The sequence below is a fragment of the Podarcis bocagei genome (assembly GCF_964188305.1).
Source record: "Podarcis bocagei genome assembly, chromosome: 15".
NCBI lineage: Eukaryota > Metazoa > Chordata > Lepidosauria > Squamata > Lacertidae > Podarcis > Podarcis bocagei.
Genome location: NC_138141.1, coordinates 12377767 through 12396591, shown reverse-complemented (window position 1 = coordinate 12396591; position 18825 = coordinate 12377767). Strand labels below are relative to the sequence as shown.

Below are 18825 nucleotides of genomic sequence, written 5' to 3'. Positions count from 1 at the left end.
GCCTTCTCTTGCTGATTGCGTGTGTGCGCCTGGTTGGATATATTTATTTTTTAATTTGGGAGTGGAGCTGAGGGGGTCTGTCTAACAGCCTTGTTGCTCCTGGTCCAAGAAGCTGGCTGGGTTCCAGCACCTGGCCATGACATACAGCACCCTTCATGAAACCAGACAGAATTAAACCCTTTGTTTCCTGTTTGCCTGGCTGGCTTAAAAAAAAAAAAAAAGGAGCAGAAAAGCAGAGAGACGAGAGTGCCCAACAAGACAGTCTTTGTATTAATTTAATTAATCAGTTTAGTGGAGGGGGGGGGGAAGGAGGATGGGCGCTCATGTAATAAATGCATGTTTTTCTTAGGGGTTTGAGATAGTTGTGTTACAAATGTGGGACCTGCAGGACTCATTAGATACTTGATGTCCTCTTGTGATCTGGCGTTAGGGGGATTGTCCTTTAATTAATATTTATTTTACTAAATTTAGACACTGTTTGGTTGTAACAACAAAGCAAAACAGCTCAAAACAGTTTACAGTGGTATAAAATGAAACATTAGAAAGTATAGATTGAAAAAAGGTATTAAGACATTTAAAAGATGAAAAGACACGTAACACGGGTGGCGCTGTGATCTAAAACACTGAGCCTAGGACTTGCCGATCAGAAGGTTAGCGGTTCGAATCCCCACAATGGGGTGAGCTCCCGTTGCTCGGTCCCTGCTCCTGCCAACCTAGCAGTTCGAAGCACGTCAAAGTGCAGGTAGATAAATAGGTACCTCTCTGGCAGGAAGGTAAACGGCGTTTCCGTGCGCTGCTCTGGTTCGCCAGAAGCGGCTTATACATGCTGGCCACATGACCCGGAAGCTGTATGCCGGCTCCCTCGGCCAATAAAGCGAGATGAGCACCGCAACCCCAGAGTCGGTCACAACTGGACCTAATGGTCAGGGGTCCCTTTACCTTTAACATCTGCATGTCTGAATGGACTTGCCCGAACAAAACAAAGTTTTAAGCAAGCACCGAAAATAGTAGAAGGAAGGCACTTGCCTGATGTCAATAGGCCGGGAGTTCCAATGTTTCAGTGCTGTCACACAGAAAGATCGGTTTCTTCAAATGCAGAACAGATATTATATGGCACCTGCAGAACAGTAGCAGTTCTGCAGATCACAGTGGTTGGTTGAGTGGGCATATATGGGGAAAGGTGATCTTGCAGGTAAACTGATCCCAAGTTGTTAAGAGTTTTATAGACTAAATAGTAACACCTTGAACTTGACTAGGTTGCAAATCAGCAACCAATGCAGATTTCAGAACGCAGGTGTTACATGACATGACAAGGTCTCTCTCCTGTCAACAACCACAACCACTCTACATCATTGTGCAGCCTCTGGATCAAATGCAATGGAAGCCCCACATGGAGAGCATTGCAGTAATCCAGCCTTGAAGTCGCCAGTGCTGGAACTAGTCTGGCGAACCCATATCTCCTTGTGCTTCTTCCCCTTTTCTCCTTAGCTTATAGGGCATCTGTTTGCAGTGCTATGAGACCTCTGTCACTCAGCATCTTAATTTCCTGGAAGAAATTATAAATTAGCATATGCGAAATTGTGTGGTGGACCTGTTGCCCCCAAGTGTTTTGAAGTACCCACCAAAGACCCTGATCTATCCCCAAGTGTACAGTGGTACCTCTGGTTACGAATTTAATTCTTTCCGGAGGTCCATTTTTAACCTGAAACTGTTCTTAACCTGAGGTACCACTTTAGCTAATGGGGCCTCCCACTGCTGCCCCAGCACCGGCACATGATTTATTTTCTCATCCTGAGGTAAAGTTCTTAACCCGAGGTACTACTTCTGGGTTAGCGGAGTCTGTAACCCAAAGTGTTTGTAACCCGAGGTGTTTGTAACCCGAGGTACCACTGTATTCCATAATCAACCATCTAATATTTGCCCCCTCCTCTCAGCTCTTCCAGCCTGAGCTTGCTGGAGTCCCCAGTCATGGTAGTGTTGTGTTTGTGCGTCTGTTTCACGACGCAATGACTCACACTTAAATCAAGGCATAGGTATGTGCTAAAAGTCTTGGTTCAAGTCGGTAATGACATTTAAGGCCCATGGGATAAAAACAAACAAACTGGTATTTTTTAACTTTCTGAAACCAATCCCTTCTCTTACTTAACTTCTTAAATTTTAGGTATAAATTGCCTAAAATGTTCCAGCTTCTAAACAGCTGCTATGTATCTGAAGAAGGCAGGTGAGCAGCTGATGTGGGCCGACTCTAGAGGTTGCCTGCTGGGGTGTAAGCTTTGGCCCATGCCCAATAATGCGGACTCCTGACGCTAAACTTTCATGAGCCTACACTGATGTTGCCATGCTTCTCAGTCAATGGGTGAAATAGACCAGGGCTACTGAAAAGTTGTTGGTTGGTTGTGGGTTTTGTGGGAATGTTCAGGGATGCAGGAGACGATATATTGTCTGATTATATCCTTATCCAACTTGTGTTAACAAGTTCCCCAATTTCAGCAGAGTAACACATTCCCCTTTATTTTAAGTTTGCAATGGCACCGTGAGCTCAGGCTCACTAAAGCCTCTATAATAACTGTTCTGGTATTTTCCCCTTATTCCCTCATAAAATAGAAGAGACGACACAATCCTTTACAAAAGTATAAAAAGAGTTTACTCACATTCTGTTCACAATCAGATCCCAGAAGGCAGACTTAGCTTAATGAAGTAACATACACTTGGAATCTATCTCTTAAGAAGACAGTCCCTTTGTTCTCTCTTGGCTGGGAGCCAAGAGGGCATCTTTCACTCAGTAGATGTTGTTTCTTCGATGCATGTGGTGAAAGAGAGAGAGATGGCTGCCCTGCCCTGTGCTTTTGTCATTACCTGCACAGGTGAGGCCACACCCACCTCTAGTCACATGCAGAGGAAGTCTGTCTCAGCCCAGAAGGAAACAGGAAGTTTACCTGCTGGCTGGACAAACATCCCTCCCCATGTGTAAACATGTTCACTCTAGGAATGTTGTACTTGACTGCTCTTGTGTTTCACATCCCACAGGTTTCACAGATTTGGAAGGGAGGTGATTGCAATGAGCTGCTTGGCTCCATCACCGGTGATGACAGCTGATGGGTGGGTGGGGAAAATGGCCTGGTGGGCTAAGATTGGCCCATGGGCTAATTCCCCACCCCTGCTTTAGGACAACTATTCCTTAAACGTGCAGGGCATTAGCACGTTTACACCAACAGAGGGCATGGACCTCAGTAGAGGATTGTCTTTTTTTTTTTTTTTTTGGTGGTTAACTTTGATTCTCTCTTTTTTTTTATAAATTTTTTATTGGTTTTACAGAATTTTTTAAAAAAACAAACAAACACTTAAAAAGACATACAAACACGTATAATTTCATAACATTTTTTCATAGACCTCTTTTCTGAGACTCCCCCATACCCCCCCTTTCTGCATCCCAATGTCCACAATTTTATAGCAACTCCCAATTGTTCCTTTCCAACCTCTGTCGTCTTAGTCATCTCTGTATTCTGACCTTATATCACTGTATCCCTTTATTCCTAAAAACCACAACACTCTAACATTCATCAAGTTTATAATAGTCCTTAAGATAACTTTTGAATTTTCTCCATTCTTCTTCCGCCGTCTCTTTTCCTTGGTCACGGATTCTGCCTGTCATCTCGGCCAGTGGAGGATTGTCTATTCTTGGCTCTGTTTGGGGCCTCTACTGAAGACCTTCAGTTTTTCCCAACAAGGTTTTTAAGTGGAGATATTTATCCCAGTCTATGTCTATCTTGGATATGAAATTTGTCAGTCGCTTTTTCTTGACCAGGACAACCAAAAGTACCTTACCACCAAACAGAGGGAAGTTGTGTCTGGGAGGAGAGGAGCTGGAGAAAGCAAGCCCCCCCCCATTGTAATGGTTCTGGGTGGGAAGTGGGGCAGGCTGGGTAAGGGGCACACGGCACAGGCAAATATATGACATTGCTTTTTATTGTTGAATTTATTCTGAAATTGCTTTGAGGTGTACAAAATGTGGCTTTGAGACGTTGGAACTCCTTCCCTATTGATATCAGGGACGTGTTTTCACTCTACTCTTTTGGTCACTTGCTAAAAACTGTTTTTGGTTAGGGAAGCCTATCCAGACGCAAAGAAGCTGTCATGTGTTTTGATCTGGTTTTAGCTTATTGCCGATTTAAATAATTCATTGAATGTTTTAAATACTCGTTTTTAATCCTTTTTATCGATAAATTGATTGCTTTGTTCTCTCTTGTAAACCGCTTTGAGGTTTGCTTACAATCAAGCAGCATATACAAGTTGTTCAGGTTTTTTTTTTAAAAAAAAACCAAATAGATGGGATGAAATAAAAGAAATTTGAACACAGATTCAGAGAATCAGAAGCCAAATTCTACTTGAGTTATGAAGCTTTCCTATCATGCATGCCTCTAGAACAGCTGTTTCTGAGGGGTGGGAAGACTTCAGAAAAAATGGTGGAACTCCTTCGTGTGCTTCCCGACACAAGTGGATGTACCTTCTGCACGTTCATGGGGCTCCCTGGATCCTGCCTGTAGAACCTGGATCACACAATGGCCATAAAATTCTGTTGAAAGATGTCCATTGTACCTATGAGCTCCTTGTTGCTGTAGAGTGATAGGGAAGGGTTGAGCATGTGGATTGTATTCAGAAGTTCCCAGGTTCGTAAAATAAAAATAAAAATTATGATTTTCAATTTTATACATTTCAGTAATTTTACAATCATTTTAACATTTCGAAACTCAACTTCCCTCCCCCTCTTTCTGCAGTACCTTAATTTTATTTTTTATATTTTCCGCATATTCCAAATTAACTTAATCATTTATTTGTTGGCTTTCGATGTATACTCTTATAAAACTGCAGCTTATTACAATAATCTTGCTAATGTTCTTATCTGTTTACAGTTTGTAAATATTCAACAAACCATTTCCATTCTTTTATAAAAGGTTTATCTTGATTTCTCAATTTTCCTGTAAGTTTTGCCATTTCTGCATATTCCATAAGTTTTTGTATCCATTCTTCTTTTGTCAGGACGACTTCTTCTTTCCAGTTTTGGGCAAATTCTTGCTGCTGTAGCCACATATATGAATAAATTCCTTTACAGTTTGGGTAGTTCTGTCCCTATAATTCCACAAAAGGTCCCAGGTTCAGTCCTCACCATCTCCAGTTAGAAATGTTCAGGGAGCAAGACTGTAGAGAGTCAGCACTACTTAGAGTCAACAGATCTTCACTAGATAGACAAATAGGTTGACGGTATAGACAGCAGCTTGCATATGAATCTCTGGTTTACATCAAGGCAAGAGCACCTTGAGCTTAACTTTTAGCTGTGTGTTCTTATGATGATTTTTTGGAATTGTCTCCATTGGATTCAAACCCAATGGTAGCCTTATTGGGGGTTCCAATTATTATTATTATTATTATTATTATTATTATTATTATTATTATTATTATTAAAGAGAGGTCTTATTCCATCTTTTCTTCACAGGTGGCAAAGTTGTTGATTGTTCTACATGTGCACACTCCTGATCTGGAAGATAAATTTGGAAGTGCAAGCTGCTCTATCTTCACCTGTCAAACAGTCCAAAATGGTATGTCAATCTCTCTCTATGAATTGCTGTGCTTTTCTCAATGGCCTCTTCTCCCCAAGTCTATGGGCTGACAGCCCACATTCTACACTTAAAAGAACTGTATGCTCTTAATGAGGGTTGTGTCCAATGTTAGTTCTACTCAGAGTTGACCCACCTGGTTGTTTCCAATGTAGCACTAAGTTAAGATCACTTGTGTTTGTTTCACTGGCAAAATGTTTGGTGGCTGCTGGACATTGTTGTGCAAGAGACTACATAAGCAGAACTCTTACACTAGCGGACAGAGAATGTTAGATTAACAGTCATGTGTAATTTACATCCATTAATTCTAATGGGTCTACTCTGGGTAAAAGTTAGTTGGATGCAAACTTCTGTTTCTGTTTCTTTATTCATTCCAATTAATGAAAACCTAGTGGCTGTGTACCAGTGGGTCTTCTTCTTAGGCGATCACTCGTAGCCGAGTAATATTGCATTCCATGAACACAGTTTTAACAGTGAGTCTGTAAGTGACTGTGGAGGCCAATTTTGGATCCACACATCCTTCCATAGTGGGGACATAGGTTTCCGGGCAGGAGTTGATCACGGTGAGGGTTTGCCAAGCGTGCCTTCCTCTTAGCACGTTTCTCCCTTTTGTCCTGAGTTTGAGCATCTTCAAAGCCCATTACACCTTTGGTAAAGGCTGTTCTCCAATTGTCTATGTTTATACTACATTTACTGCCCAAGTCAAGCACGTTGATATTTCCCCGTGTGATCTTGGGGACTCAGGTAGCCAAGGAGGAATCTCAATGTCTGACATTTAAGGAGAACTGGCAAGCTGTCAGATGTGTAACAGGACTTGCCTTGTTGACCACCAGCCTCAATGAGCAGCTGTATTCCTGCATTGCTTCCAGTTGTACCTGTGGCCAGAGCACTTACTTTTCTCTGTGTGGATGTACTGGTTGATGGTGTCTATTGAGCTCTGTGGTTCAGTACAAGGTTATCAACCATCTATACCTGATAGGGACATCACCCTTCTCTCAGTGGTGTTGTCAGGGCAGGATGTCCGGGGGCTGCTCAGCAGAATGAGCAACAGGACCCCCCAAATGCAGTATATTACCAGATTGAAGTAATAAACATTGCTAGCTAGAAAGGGGTGGAGAGGACACACACAAAACCATCAAGGCAAGAGTCTAAGATTACTTGCCCTCACCCCTGCACTTCCTTTCTCGAGAACTGAATTTTGCAACTTTGCATTCGGAGTATGTTAGGAGGACTTTATGACAATAACTGATGGGAACATATAGACTTTTAAGATTTAAAGGACAGTGGTACTTGAGTTTTTAAATTCCTTTGGCTGAGCAAGCACTGGAGCATGAACAGAGGCTAACAGCAGGCCTTTCTTCAAGGCAGGAAGTTTGCCACCTGCACACTGGATCAGCTGTTGTTGAACTACAACTCCCATCAGCCCCAGCCATTACCGTGGCCAATAGTCAGAGAGGATAAGGCTCACATTCCCTGCCAGCTGTTATTCAGAGGCCTATGATATTGGAGGTAGTTCACAGCTCTTGTGGCTTCTAGCTGTTGCTAGCTCCCTGCCCCATGAATTTGTCTAGCCCTCCTTTAAAGACAGCTGAGTAGGTGACCACCACTGAATCATGTGATGGTGCATTGCGTACTTGAGCTGTCCACTGTCGGAGGCAGTATGCCTCTGAATACTAGTTGTGGGGATTTGCAATTCAGAAGAGTCTGTTTCATTCATGTCTTGCTTCTGGATTAGATGGGCCTTTGACCTAATCTAGCAGAACTCTTCTCGTGTTCTTAGAAAGTACCATCTCTTGGTTTTCCTGAATCTCCCCATTGCAGTATCTTTACTAATCTGCTGGCTTTTGACCACATTACAAAGCCCTACATTCACTTAGTATAAAAGTGATAACTACAGCGAAGGCTGAGGATGCGGGTGGCACTGTGGGTTAAACCACAGAGCCTAGGGCTTGCCGATCGGAAGGTCGGCAGTTCGAATCCCCACGACGGGGTGAGCTTCTGTTGCTCGGTCCCTGCTCCTGCCAACCTAGCAGTTCAAGAGCACGTCAAAGTGCGCAAGTAGATAAATAGGTAACGCTCTGGCGGGAAGGTAAATGGCGTTTCCGTGATCTGCTCTGGTTTGCCAGAAGCGGCTTAGTCATGCTGGCCACATGACCCGGAAGCTGTATGCTGGCTACCTCGGCCAATAAAGCAAGATGAGCGCCGCAACTCCAGAGTTGTTGCCAACTGGACCTAATGGTCAGGGGTCCCTTTACCTTTTACAGTGAAGGCTGGTCCATTAAGGCAAATGAGTCAACTTCCCCCACAACCTTAGCCTGCCTTCAGCCAGCTTCTCATCTGTCTCACTTCCTATTTACAACCAGCCTAGGGGGTGGCCCTGCCTGTCAGCTTCCTCCTTCTTAGTCTCAGCATTGCCCTTGTGGAACTCAACCAGGAGGAGGATACTGACAAGACTAGAATCGGTTGGCTCTACCTGTTATTTGCTCTGGCGCCACCTACTGTTGGGCTCCCTGCCTTCCTACCTATCAGGGCTACAGGGTCCCAGCTGCTGCTGGATACACATTTCCTGTTGTGAGAGGAGAAGTGCCTAACATGAAAGTTTCCCCTCTGATTAAATCTGCCCCCCTCCCACCAAGCACAGCACGGCACAGCATCCTGCAGATCCCATTTACCCCCTACCACTCCCTTTCATCCTAAGCGTCAAGCATCCTAAGGAGGCAGCGCTGGCGCCAAGTTCACTACGAATCCTCCCAGGGATGGCATGGCATGTGCGCATATCTCAGACACCACTTTAAAACCACTTCCTTAGGGGGACTGGAGACTGCAGAAAACCAAGGCTCCAATTGACCTTTTCTGTTACCAATCCATTGAACAGGAGAAGAATTCCTCAGCCATCCTTGCCCACAGGGAATAAAACGTGATGTTTAGAAGCTTCCTTTAAAAGAAAGAAAGGAAAGGAAAAGGTCTAACTGCAAGGCCAGATTAGAATGCATAGCAGATCTGTGCTTGGGGATTCCACACACCTCCACCAGCATTTTGTGTATGCATTTTTCATTTGTTTTAAAACAAAAACGTTTAGGGATTTTTAATACCACCAATCCAATCCGGTACCTCAAGATTTAAGAGGCAGACCAACGTATCAATGTATAAAACCTAACCAGGAAGTATTGCAACGGAAATAGTAGCAGGTAGCAAGGTGTAATATTTGTGTGAGTGCTTTCAAATGTTCACCTAGAATCTCTTGTGTGTACAATCTTATAACAGCCCTGTAAGGTGGGTCAGTAGTATTATTTTAATGCTCCTATTGCAGATGTAAGGGTAGTGTGTTGAATGCCCCCTTGTGAGATTTATTTGAGGCACAGCTGCTTGTACCTAGGGACGTGCATATTTAAGTTTCTCTAAGTAAAAATTTTTTTTTCTTCCAGTAGCACCTTAAAGACCAACTAAGTTAGTTCTTGGTATGAGCTTTCGTGTGCATGCACACTTCTTCAGATACATCTGAAGAAGTGTGCATGCACACGAAAGCTCATACCAAGAACTAACTTAGTTGGTCTTTAAGGTGCTACTGGAAGAAAAATTTTTTTTTACTTTGACTATGGCAGACCAACACGGCTACCTATCTACTAAGTTTCTCTAAGTTTCTCATTTTCCCACCCTGCTCTTTGCATTTCTACATCAATGTGATTTTTTAGCTTAAAAAAGCCCTTATGAAAATTAATCTGAAAGTTCCTCCTAATATACACATTTTTGCAAATCACTTCCACCTAATATAATGCATTTAGCATGCTCTTCTCATGAATATAGGCGTTTGTATGCACACTCTAATACATGGAGTTTTCTGCATATTGCTTGGCTTGGGAACTGCGCTGCGAAATTCAGAGAAGTGCAAATTCCAAAGGATGGCTGTGATTCAGTTCACGTATTGTTTCATAAACGTGTGAGCCTACATAACTGTTTGTGTATGTTCATTTCAATCTAAGAGAAATATCAAAACAATTCTTAGAAAGTCATTAATTACATATCCTTTGCAGACTTAGAAAAAACAACAGCAATGCGAATGCATACCAATAGTATTTGCTTGACTGATTTCCATTCTTGACTGCAGACGAGCAGGCAAACCACAGCAATTTCTGCTTCCTTGTCCGTTAGCATCAGGATTATCAAACATTCCTTGAAACACTCCACCAGCTACAACTAAGTGGAGCTAAATGGTATAAAATATACCTTCACTTTATCGCTGAGAGAGCTGCCACGCAAAAGATGGTGCGGGTTGTTGCTGCAGAGAAAGAGGACTAGAAATGGCAGCGCAGAATATCCTGGCCAAACATGACAGAAAACTCCCTAATATTAAGAGATGTTGGATGGGGAGCAGACTGCCTTGGGAGGTCGTCCAGTATCCTTTAATGCAAGGTGTTTAAGCAGAGGCTAGACAACTGTCTATAAGGGCCGCTGTAGCAATGCATCCTGCATTGTAGAACTTAGTTGGATATCACCCTTAGGTCTTAATTGTGCTGCAGAAATACAGCATAGACTTGACTCTTTTATACATGGACTATATGGGACCCGGCCAGGGCCGGATTTAGGTTTGATGAGGCCCTAAGCTACTGAAGGTAATGGGGCCCTTTATATGTCCAGCTGTCCTTTGTCAACAACAAATTGCCACTGTTTTTTGTGTTTAATATATTCTCTATGGACCTAATAGGTATCTAAAGCCATTTGTACATGTTGCCATGCAGCCAGTTTATGCCGAATGTAAAAAGGTAAAGGTAAGCCAGTGTGGTGTAGTGGTTAAGAGCGGTAGTCTCGTAATCTGGGGAACTGGGTTCGCGTCTCCGCTCCTCCACATGCAGCTGCTGGGTCACCTTGGGCTAGTCACACTTCTCTGAAGTCTCTCAGGCCCACTCACCTCACAGAGTGTTTGTTGTGGGGGAGGAAGGGAAAGGAGAATGTTAGCTGCTTTCAGGCTCCTTAAAGGGAGTGAAAGGCGGGATATCAAATCCAAACTCTTCTCTTCTTCTTCTAAAGAAGAAGACAGTTGCATCCAGTCGCAGACGACTCTGGGGTTGTGGCGCTCATCTTGCTTTACAGGCCAAGGGAGCCGGTGTTGGTCCGCTGACAGTTTTTCCGGGCCATTTGGCCAGCATGACTAAGTCGCTTCTGGCACAACTGAACACCAAAACCAAAGCAGCGCATGGAAACGCCATTTACCTTCCCGCCAGAGCAGTACCTATTTATCTACTTGTGCTTTTTTGGTGAGCTTTTGAACTGCTAGGTTGGCAGGAGCTGGGACCGAGCAACGGGAGCTCACCCTGTCGTGGGGATTCGAACCGCGACCTTCTGATCAGCAAGCCCAAGAGGTTCAGTGGTTTAGACCATAGCGCCACCCGCGTCCCATGCCGAATGTAGGCACCCTGTATATAGAAATGAGCAAACCAGTGATATTTTAGGGAGCAGGCTAGCAGGTGGGGCCCATTACTTACATCCTAGGAGCCTACAACACAAAACACTGTTGCTGTATGTAGGTTTTATTTTATTTATTTTTTATCTTATATTTTGGAAATGTACATCCAGGTTTTTCTTTCCTTTAAAAATTTTTTGGGGCCCCAAGAGAGTGGGGCCCTAAGCTATAGCTTGTTTAGCTGATACGTAAATTTAGCACTGGAGCCGGCCACATATAACTCTGCATATTGCTAGTTGAACTTTTCAAAAATGACATTTAGCAAGCAGTAGGGACATAAGCGGACACTTAAATCGAATCATATATAATTGTAGAGTTGGATCCCAAGGGTCATCTAGTCCAACCCCCTGCAATGCAGGAATCTCAACGCACAGCCTCACCCATCCAATTTGGAATCATACCTGACCCTGCTTAGCTTTAGCAAATGTGCTAACAGTTTTATTGCTGCATCACCAGGGAATTGCTACAAGCAGTGGTCTGATGCAAGAATAGCTCAATCGGGTCAGAACAGCCAAATTCCTGTTTGAAATAGATTCCTCCCCCATCCTTGCGTCGCGTCATCTCGCCAACTATTTTCAGCTTCATTCCAGCAGGAGCGCTTCAAGGTCTCATGCAGAGATCCTTCCCAGCCCTCCTATCTCAGATCCCCTTTTAACCGAAGATAACAGGGATTGAATCCTGGGGCATTTCTGCATCCCAGGCACGTGCTCAACCCCAGTACCATGGCCCCTTCCCTATAGCAACACAGTAAACAGAGAGCGGTAGCTGCTACCCATACACATTTGATGCTGCCAGTTTTTTTGGTGTAGGGTGAGCATATGTTGTCTGTCTTTATTAATCCCTTTTAAAAAAGGAGAGAGGATGGATGGTCCAGGTTCTTAGTGTTTTTGGACCTGCCAACTCTGATTTAAAGAACCGGGGGGGGGGGGAATGTAAGCGTTTGCAGTTTTTTATGTTTTCCTTTATAATGTGAATTGTGAAAACCTCCAAAACTCTTACTGTAAAATCCCAGACATGTTTATTCAGATGCCAGTCCCACTAAGCTCAATGGGGCTTCCTCCCCAGAGTTTGTGTGCCTAGGAAGGACAGCTTTTAAATATCACTTAAGGCTGGTTTGCATCATACTTTCTCTTGCACAAGCCCTCTCAGCTGTCCTCCGAAAGTGGAAGGGACGCGGGTGGCACTGTGGTCTAAACCACTGAGCCTGTTGGGCTTGCTGATCGGAAGGTTGGCGGTTCGAATCCTTTACGTTTACCTTTATCGAAAGTGGAGGAGTTGTGAAAGGTGTGACCTGGGATTTTTGCAGTCCCAAATAGGTAAAAAGGTAAAGGACCCCTGGACGATTAAGTCTAGTCGAAGGCGACTATGGGGTTGCTGTGCTCATCTCGCTTTCAGGCCAAGGGAGCCGGTGTTTGTTTGCAAACAGCTTTCCGGGTCGTGTGGCCAGCATGACTAAACTGCTACTGGCGCAACGGGACACGGTGATGGAAACCAGAGCGCATGGAAATGCCATTTACAAATGCAGCTTTGTAAGACACCAGCCTTACAGTTGCTAACCGTACTGGGTGGGTGCTGCAGTAGACACTGAAAAAAATCATGTGAAGGTGGGTTTCTCTGAGAATTACACAGAGCTATCAACAGGCAGTGTTTTGAGGAACAATGCAAACAAGTTGGCAGTAAACACAAGTTTTGGATCAGAGTTATCAGAACTAACCATCTCTTAAACCCATTCTCACGCAATTCAGTCTATACTTCCCTCTCTGGACCAAATTCCTGCCACCACCCCAGATCATCAGTTAGGGGATGGGTGAAGGTGTTTCTCTCTGTTTTTCTTTTCCCCAATCTTAATTTCAGTTCTCCACATTTCCATATAATTCCCCCCTTTTTTTTATAAAAAGAGCTCTCATGAAAATTCATCAGCAAATTTCTGCAAATATACACACCTGTAAGCAATTTTGCCTAAAAAACACACTTTTGCAAAGCAATTTTCTGTAATATAAATAATATTTTAATGTTATTTTTACAAATACAGGCTTTTTTAGCCTGCTTTTCACCACGTCATGCATTTTTCTGCGCACATTACGTGGCTGGAAAACTGCACTGCAGTTTCAAGAAGCGTGGCTTTCGAAGGATGGCTGTGTTTTGCTCTGCACATCATTTTGGAAAGTCCAAATTAGCTAGGATCACCTTTAAAAACAAAGCAAATTGAATTTCTCTTTCATCCCGACCATCATATTGTGCTCTCTGCAACTGCCTGCTCTGATGTACCTTAATGTTTCCTGTTCCAAGTGATTTCGTCCTTTCCCCTCCCCTCCAAACACAAACCTCTAACCAGATTCATTGCGTGAGTCCATGGTCAGTTTCAGGTTGATAACATAAACTGCCATTTCTCCATCAAATTACTTGAGTAATGTAGTATATTGCGGTCTAAAAACTCCAGCATTTAACAGTTTAATTAGTGGTATTTGTTGGCAAGCGTCTAACTCAGCATTTTTGCTGTGTTGCCAGAAGAGAGATGGACTTGCCTCCAGAGCCGGTTTGATTTTTGCACTCTAGACTTGTGGGAAGCAATTATACCTGCAACTGACATAAGAGGAAACTTACGGGGGTGGGGAGAGGTTTGAGTACAAACAGGCGTTCCGCAGTCAGTAGGAGTTTTGGCGGACAAATATATTTTGCTTGGTGATATTCAGATTTTACGCTTTGAATTTAACACCACAAAGGGTCTTTTAAAAGTCTAGGATATGCTGTATGCTGCTTGATTAGTGATGGATTTTCGTTTTTGTGCTGTTGAAATAGCTACAGAAGGGAATTACATTCAAAAGTTTTAAGATTTATTAATAATGAACAAATTAGGGCAGCAAATTAGGACTCCAACTGAGGAGGAAGCAGTCCAATGGTTTCATGGAAGACTAGAGGTCAGTCATCACATATTTCGATGTTGAGCCAGTGAACGGGGACAGCCAAATTACTGGAGCCAAATTATAACTCTGTTCAGATGTTCATCATGTAGCTAGACTAGGAGTGGGAGCCTCAGGCCCAGTGGCCAAATCTGTCCCTATCGGACCTTCAGAGCTAAGGATGTCCTCTCAGTCTCTCCTTTTCCCCATCTTAAATTCAGTTCTCTACATTTTGCAGCAATCTACAATTAAAAAAAAAAAACTTCATGAAGATTTATTCGCATTTTAGTGTGAATTTTCCCTGAGAAACACATTTTTGACTAATGTACACATTTTTGCAAGAAATGTACGCTAAAATAGTGCACTTTTGTTTGTTATTTTCGCAAATACACTTTTATGCACATTCCCCTCTAATCTATGCACTTCTGTTAATGCTGGTTGATTGGTGAACTGCGCACAAAATTCAGAGAAATGTGACTCAGGGAGCTGATTTTTCGAAGCTGTGAAAGGACAGCAAGCAGCTCATTGTTTTAACCAGTTGTTGTTCTGGCAGTGGCTGCATCGCCAGACCCGACCCCTATCCTTTTTTACAGTTTGTTTTAGGATATATATTGGGGGAAAGAATGTGGATAAAGTCAAACTGGAGACAGCATGATTGCAAAGTTGTAGATTTACTGCCAAGAAAGTGGGGAGTCACTTGTGAGTTTTTCTGCCCTTGGTGCCAGAATAGCTGGCCTGGCCTTGACTCTGCACCTTGACTTTAGGAGAAGTGGTACCATTAGCATCAAAATATCTTGGCAAGCCCTATCCATAATATAGGGGAATTTGCATCCCACTGCAAGGAAATTGCTCCTGTTCCCTTTTTAGAGACTGGGACCTCCTAGAGTCTGGATAGCCTGGACAGTAGTTCAGACATTTATTATTCTTGTGGGATAGGGTGGGGGTATTGGTTTGTGTTTTTTGGTTCTTGTTTCTATCGTGTACTTTGTGTTTTTATATCATATTTTTATGTTGTGAACCACCCCGAGATCTAGGGATCATAGGCAGTATACAATTATTATTATTATTATTATTATTATTATTATTATTATTATTATTATTATTATTATATTTCAGATGTAGCGTTGGTTCAGACTGACCCCTAGTAATTGGCTTTAGTTAGGAATCTGAGCCTTAGTTTGTAGAAAGCATTGTGGGTAGCTCTGCAGTAAGTAGTTCCACATAACTGGGCTCTTTGTTTACCGTTGCTCTTAAAGGTAAAGGTAAAGGGACCCCTGACCATTAGGTCCAGTCACGAACGACTCTGGGGTTGTGGCGCTCATCTCGCTTTATTGGCCGAGGGAGCTGGCATATAGCTTCCGAGTCATGTGGCCAGCATGACTAAGCCGCTTCTGGCGAACCAGAGCAGCACACGGAAACGCCGCTTACCTTCCCGCCGGAGTGGTACCTATTTATCTACTTGCACTTTGATGTGCTTTTGAACGGCTAGGTTGGCAGGAGCAGGGACTGAGCAATGGGAGTCACCCCATTGCGGGGATTCGAACCGCTGACCTTCTGATCAGCAAGCCCTAGGCTCTGTGGCTTGGCTCCAGGAATCCTGACAAATTCTGGGCCATAGGCTAAAGAACAGTTCTGTCATCCCAGAAAAAGTTCACTTCGCAGAAGTGAACAAGCCTAGCAGCTCTAGGCTTGTTCACATGTTATACTGAACACCAGTACAACAAGCTATCTCTGCACAGGTACATGTTTTTGTGTGAAAGAGTGTATACACTTGCTGATCTGTACAGCTCAGCTATGGTATGGTATTCACATACTGCACGCTTGTCGAATGCTACATGTATGGCTGTACAGCTCAGCTATTTATTTATTTTTTGCACAGTTTGCATACGTGTTGATTGTGACACGCACAGCCCTTATGAAAGCGAATTCTCTCCAGCTAGTTGGCTGTTTCCTTTCCTTTCTCTCCCCCAACAATTTGTGAGAGGATGTGACTTGCACACACATTTTCCACGAGAGAAGAAAATAGCCAGGCAAATCAATGAAAGCTGAAGTGAAGCTGATGGAGGGCTCAGAGGTGGCCTTGCTTACAGGGTGGTGCAATCTTGAGAGACATTCTGCTAATGCTCAGCCCTTTCTTCAAAGTTTTTCTTTTTAAAGCTGAAACATAAATGGATATGACTTTGCACTAATGTTTTTAGGGGGTGTACAAGCTACCTTTCATTGGCCCAGAAAGGGCCTTGGGTTTTTTTATTTTCACACCTGTCCCAAGTGAAGACAAAACATCTGCAGGCATTTTGAAGTGCCTACTTTCATCTCCACTGCTGCCTTCTTCCCACCCCCTTGCTCCCAAGGACCCCAAAGCTTTCCTTGGGCAGGAGATGAGAAAGATGGGGGGGGGGAGGCATCATGTTCCCACTGAGGAGGGCATGGAGAATATATGTCCCAGTGGAATGTGCTGCCAATCATGTCCACTTTATTGATGGGGTGTCACTTTCGTTAATTTTTTTTATAATGCTTTATAGATAAAAATACAAAACCTAATTTCTTTCCCCCTTTTAAAACCAAATCAAGACTTTTATATAGATACCACAAAAACATGGGGGGGGGGGAAATAGAGTAGGAAAAAGAAAGAAAAAAGAAGAGTAGACAATAGGTTAAAAGGGAAAGATAGAAAAATAAATCCAGAAAAATAAATTCCAATTCTTCATGTGTCTGCTATATAAAAACAATATTCACTTCGTCCAATCAATACAACACTCCACAAAGCCACTTTCTATAAACAAACATTATCTTCAATCCTCAAATCCAGATGTCGTTATTTCATTTTCTTTTTCATGCAAAAAGTCTATGAGAGGTTTCAAACCTTTTAACAAACTTTAACAATGACTTTTCTCTGATTAAACGTGTCGATTTCACCATCTCGGCTCAGTCCGTTCGTTTTACCAGCCATGTACCCTTCCATCTTTGTTGCGTATACAGTAGAAGTCTCGCAGCCGTAATCATATATCGTAACAAAGTTCCATAGTCCTTTTATAACTGTATATCCATAAATCCCAGCAGGAAAAGTTCTGGTTTCAGCTGAAAATCAATCTTCAAAACTCTCTGTATCAAATGTGGGGTGTCACTTTCTGCTGAGTGCATCAGTAATAGTAGTAGTAGTAGTAGTAGTAGTAGTAGTAGTAGTAGTAGTAGTAGTAGTAATAATAATAATAATAATAATAATAATAATAATAATAATAATAATAATTTATTTATACCCCGCCCATCTGGCTGAGTTTCCCCAGCCACTCTGGGTGGCTTCCAATCAAGTGTTAAAAACAGTACAGCATTAAATAATCAAAATGTCCCTAAACAGGGCTGCCTACAGATGTCTTTTAAAAAGAAGATAGCTGCTTATGTCCTTCACATCCGAAGGGAGGGCGTTCCACAGGGTGGGCGCCACTACCGAGAAGGCCCTCTGTCTGGTTCCCTGTAACCTCACTTCTCGCAATGAGGGAACCACCAGAAGGCCCTCGGCGCTGGATCTCAGTGTCTGGGCTGAACGATGGGGGTGGAAACTCTCCTTCAGGTATACTGGAATGAGGCCATTTAGGGCTTTAAAGGTCAGCACCAACACTTTGAATTGTGCTTGGAAACATACTGGGTTCCTATGTCCCCTCCTGCCTGAATTTTTATTGTTATTATTTTGGTGGGTGCAACATGCGGAGGCTCAAGGTGTGGGATGTAAAGGGCTCAACGTGCAACTGCTTGCAAACTTTTATCAGCACCAATCTTTGATTACTCATTACTCCCCCTTAATAGGCAGGCCACTTACTCATCAGCATAAATGTCGGGTAATTTGCATACATTATAATGTGCTGGTTTGAGAGATGGTCTTGCTGCTATGTCTGTGCTTGATTTGTGCTGATTCTCTGTCTTCTTTAGCAGCACAGGCCTGGCTTGATCATGAACTTGGCTTTGCTGTTGAGTTTTTGCCCGCCGAGCCGACTGTGTTGAGCTGTAGCTCGAAAATGTCGACTCCAGTGCAGAACATCTGCCCCTAGGGCACACAGAAATGAGCACAGGGAAGAATGGCCTGTTTTAAAGCTCTTCCTATTTTGTATATTCTACAATACGATAGTTGCTTTAACGCTGTTAATATCCCTTCCACAAGATAAACAGTTTTGTTTCACTACCACCACCCATTTGATATTCCACATTTATTATTTTCATTCCCCTTTCCAGTCACCTTTGCCTTAACCAGCCACCTCACTAGGGAATCCTTTCTTTGGTAGGGTCAGGATGCTGTCAGCAGCTCCCAGCTGCTTGCCCAGGAAAGTATAAAGACAAGGAAAGGTTCCTTACCCTCCTTTTTAATTCAATATTTACAGAGAGGGGCTATAGAACCCAGCCTTAAGGATAATGGCGTTGTCCCAAGTGAATCTCCACTCCCTATCTCTCCCACTTCTTCATTCATCATTCTCACCATCTCCTCTACAGGTGCTGCTACCTGCCCTCTGCCTTTGAGCTCTTTGCTCTCCTACTTTCAAGACTCACCGGGTTCTGGGGGTGGGGTCTGGAATGCTTTCTAATGACACCGTGTCCGTCAGCTGTCACTCCTCCTCCTCCTTCTCCTCCTCCTCACTCATTTCCCCCCAACTTTCCACCTCATCTGCCTCTGAGCTGTGGCCTCCCGCAAACCGCGGTTGCAAATCCTCTTCCTCCTCCCTGGAAGGGTCAGGATGGGGGAGGCAGTCTCCACCATTCCTCCTTCTCCTCTGCCCAGCCCCTGGCAGGTAGCAGGAGATAGATGTCTAAACAAACAGCATTATATTTTCTTCAACTTAGCCTTTTTGTCTTCAATATGATTACCTGA

At 43.3% G+C, this 18825-nt stretch overlaps 1 protein-coding gene across 5 annotated transcripts in view; it reads left to right on the top strand.

The window, feature by feature from the left end:
• Nucleotides 1-18825, top strand: part of PKNOX2 (PBX/knotted 1 homeobox 2) — a 443888-nt gene that overhangs the window by 55477 nt on the left and 369586 nt on the right. For all 5 annotated transcript variants that reach the window (XM_081171734.1, XM_081171729.1, XM_081171731.1 and 2 more), the window contains exon 2: nt 5492-5594. The gene's annotated coding sequence lies outside the window, so the exon portion shown is untranslated. The remainder of the gene's footprint in view (nt 1-5491; nt 5595-18825) is intronic.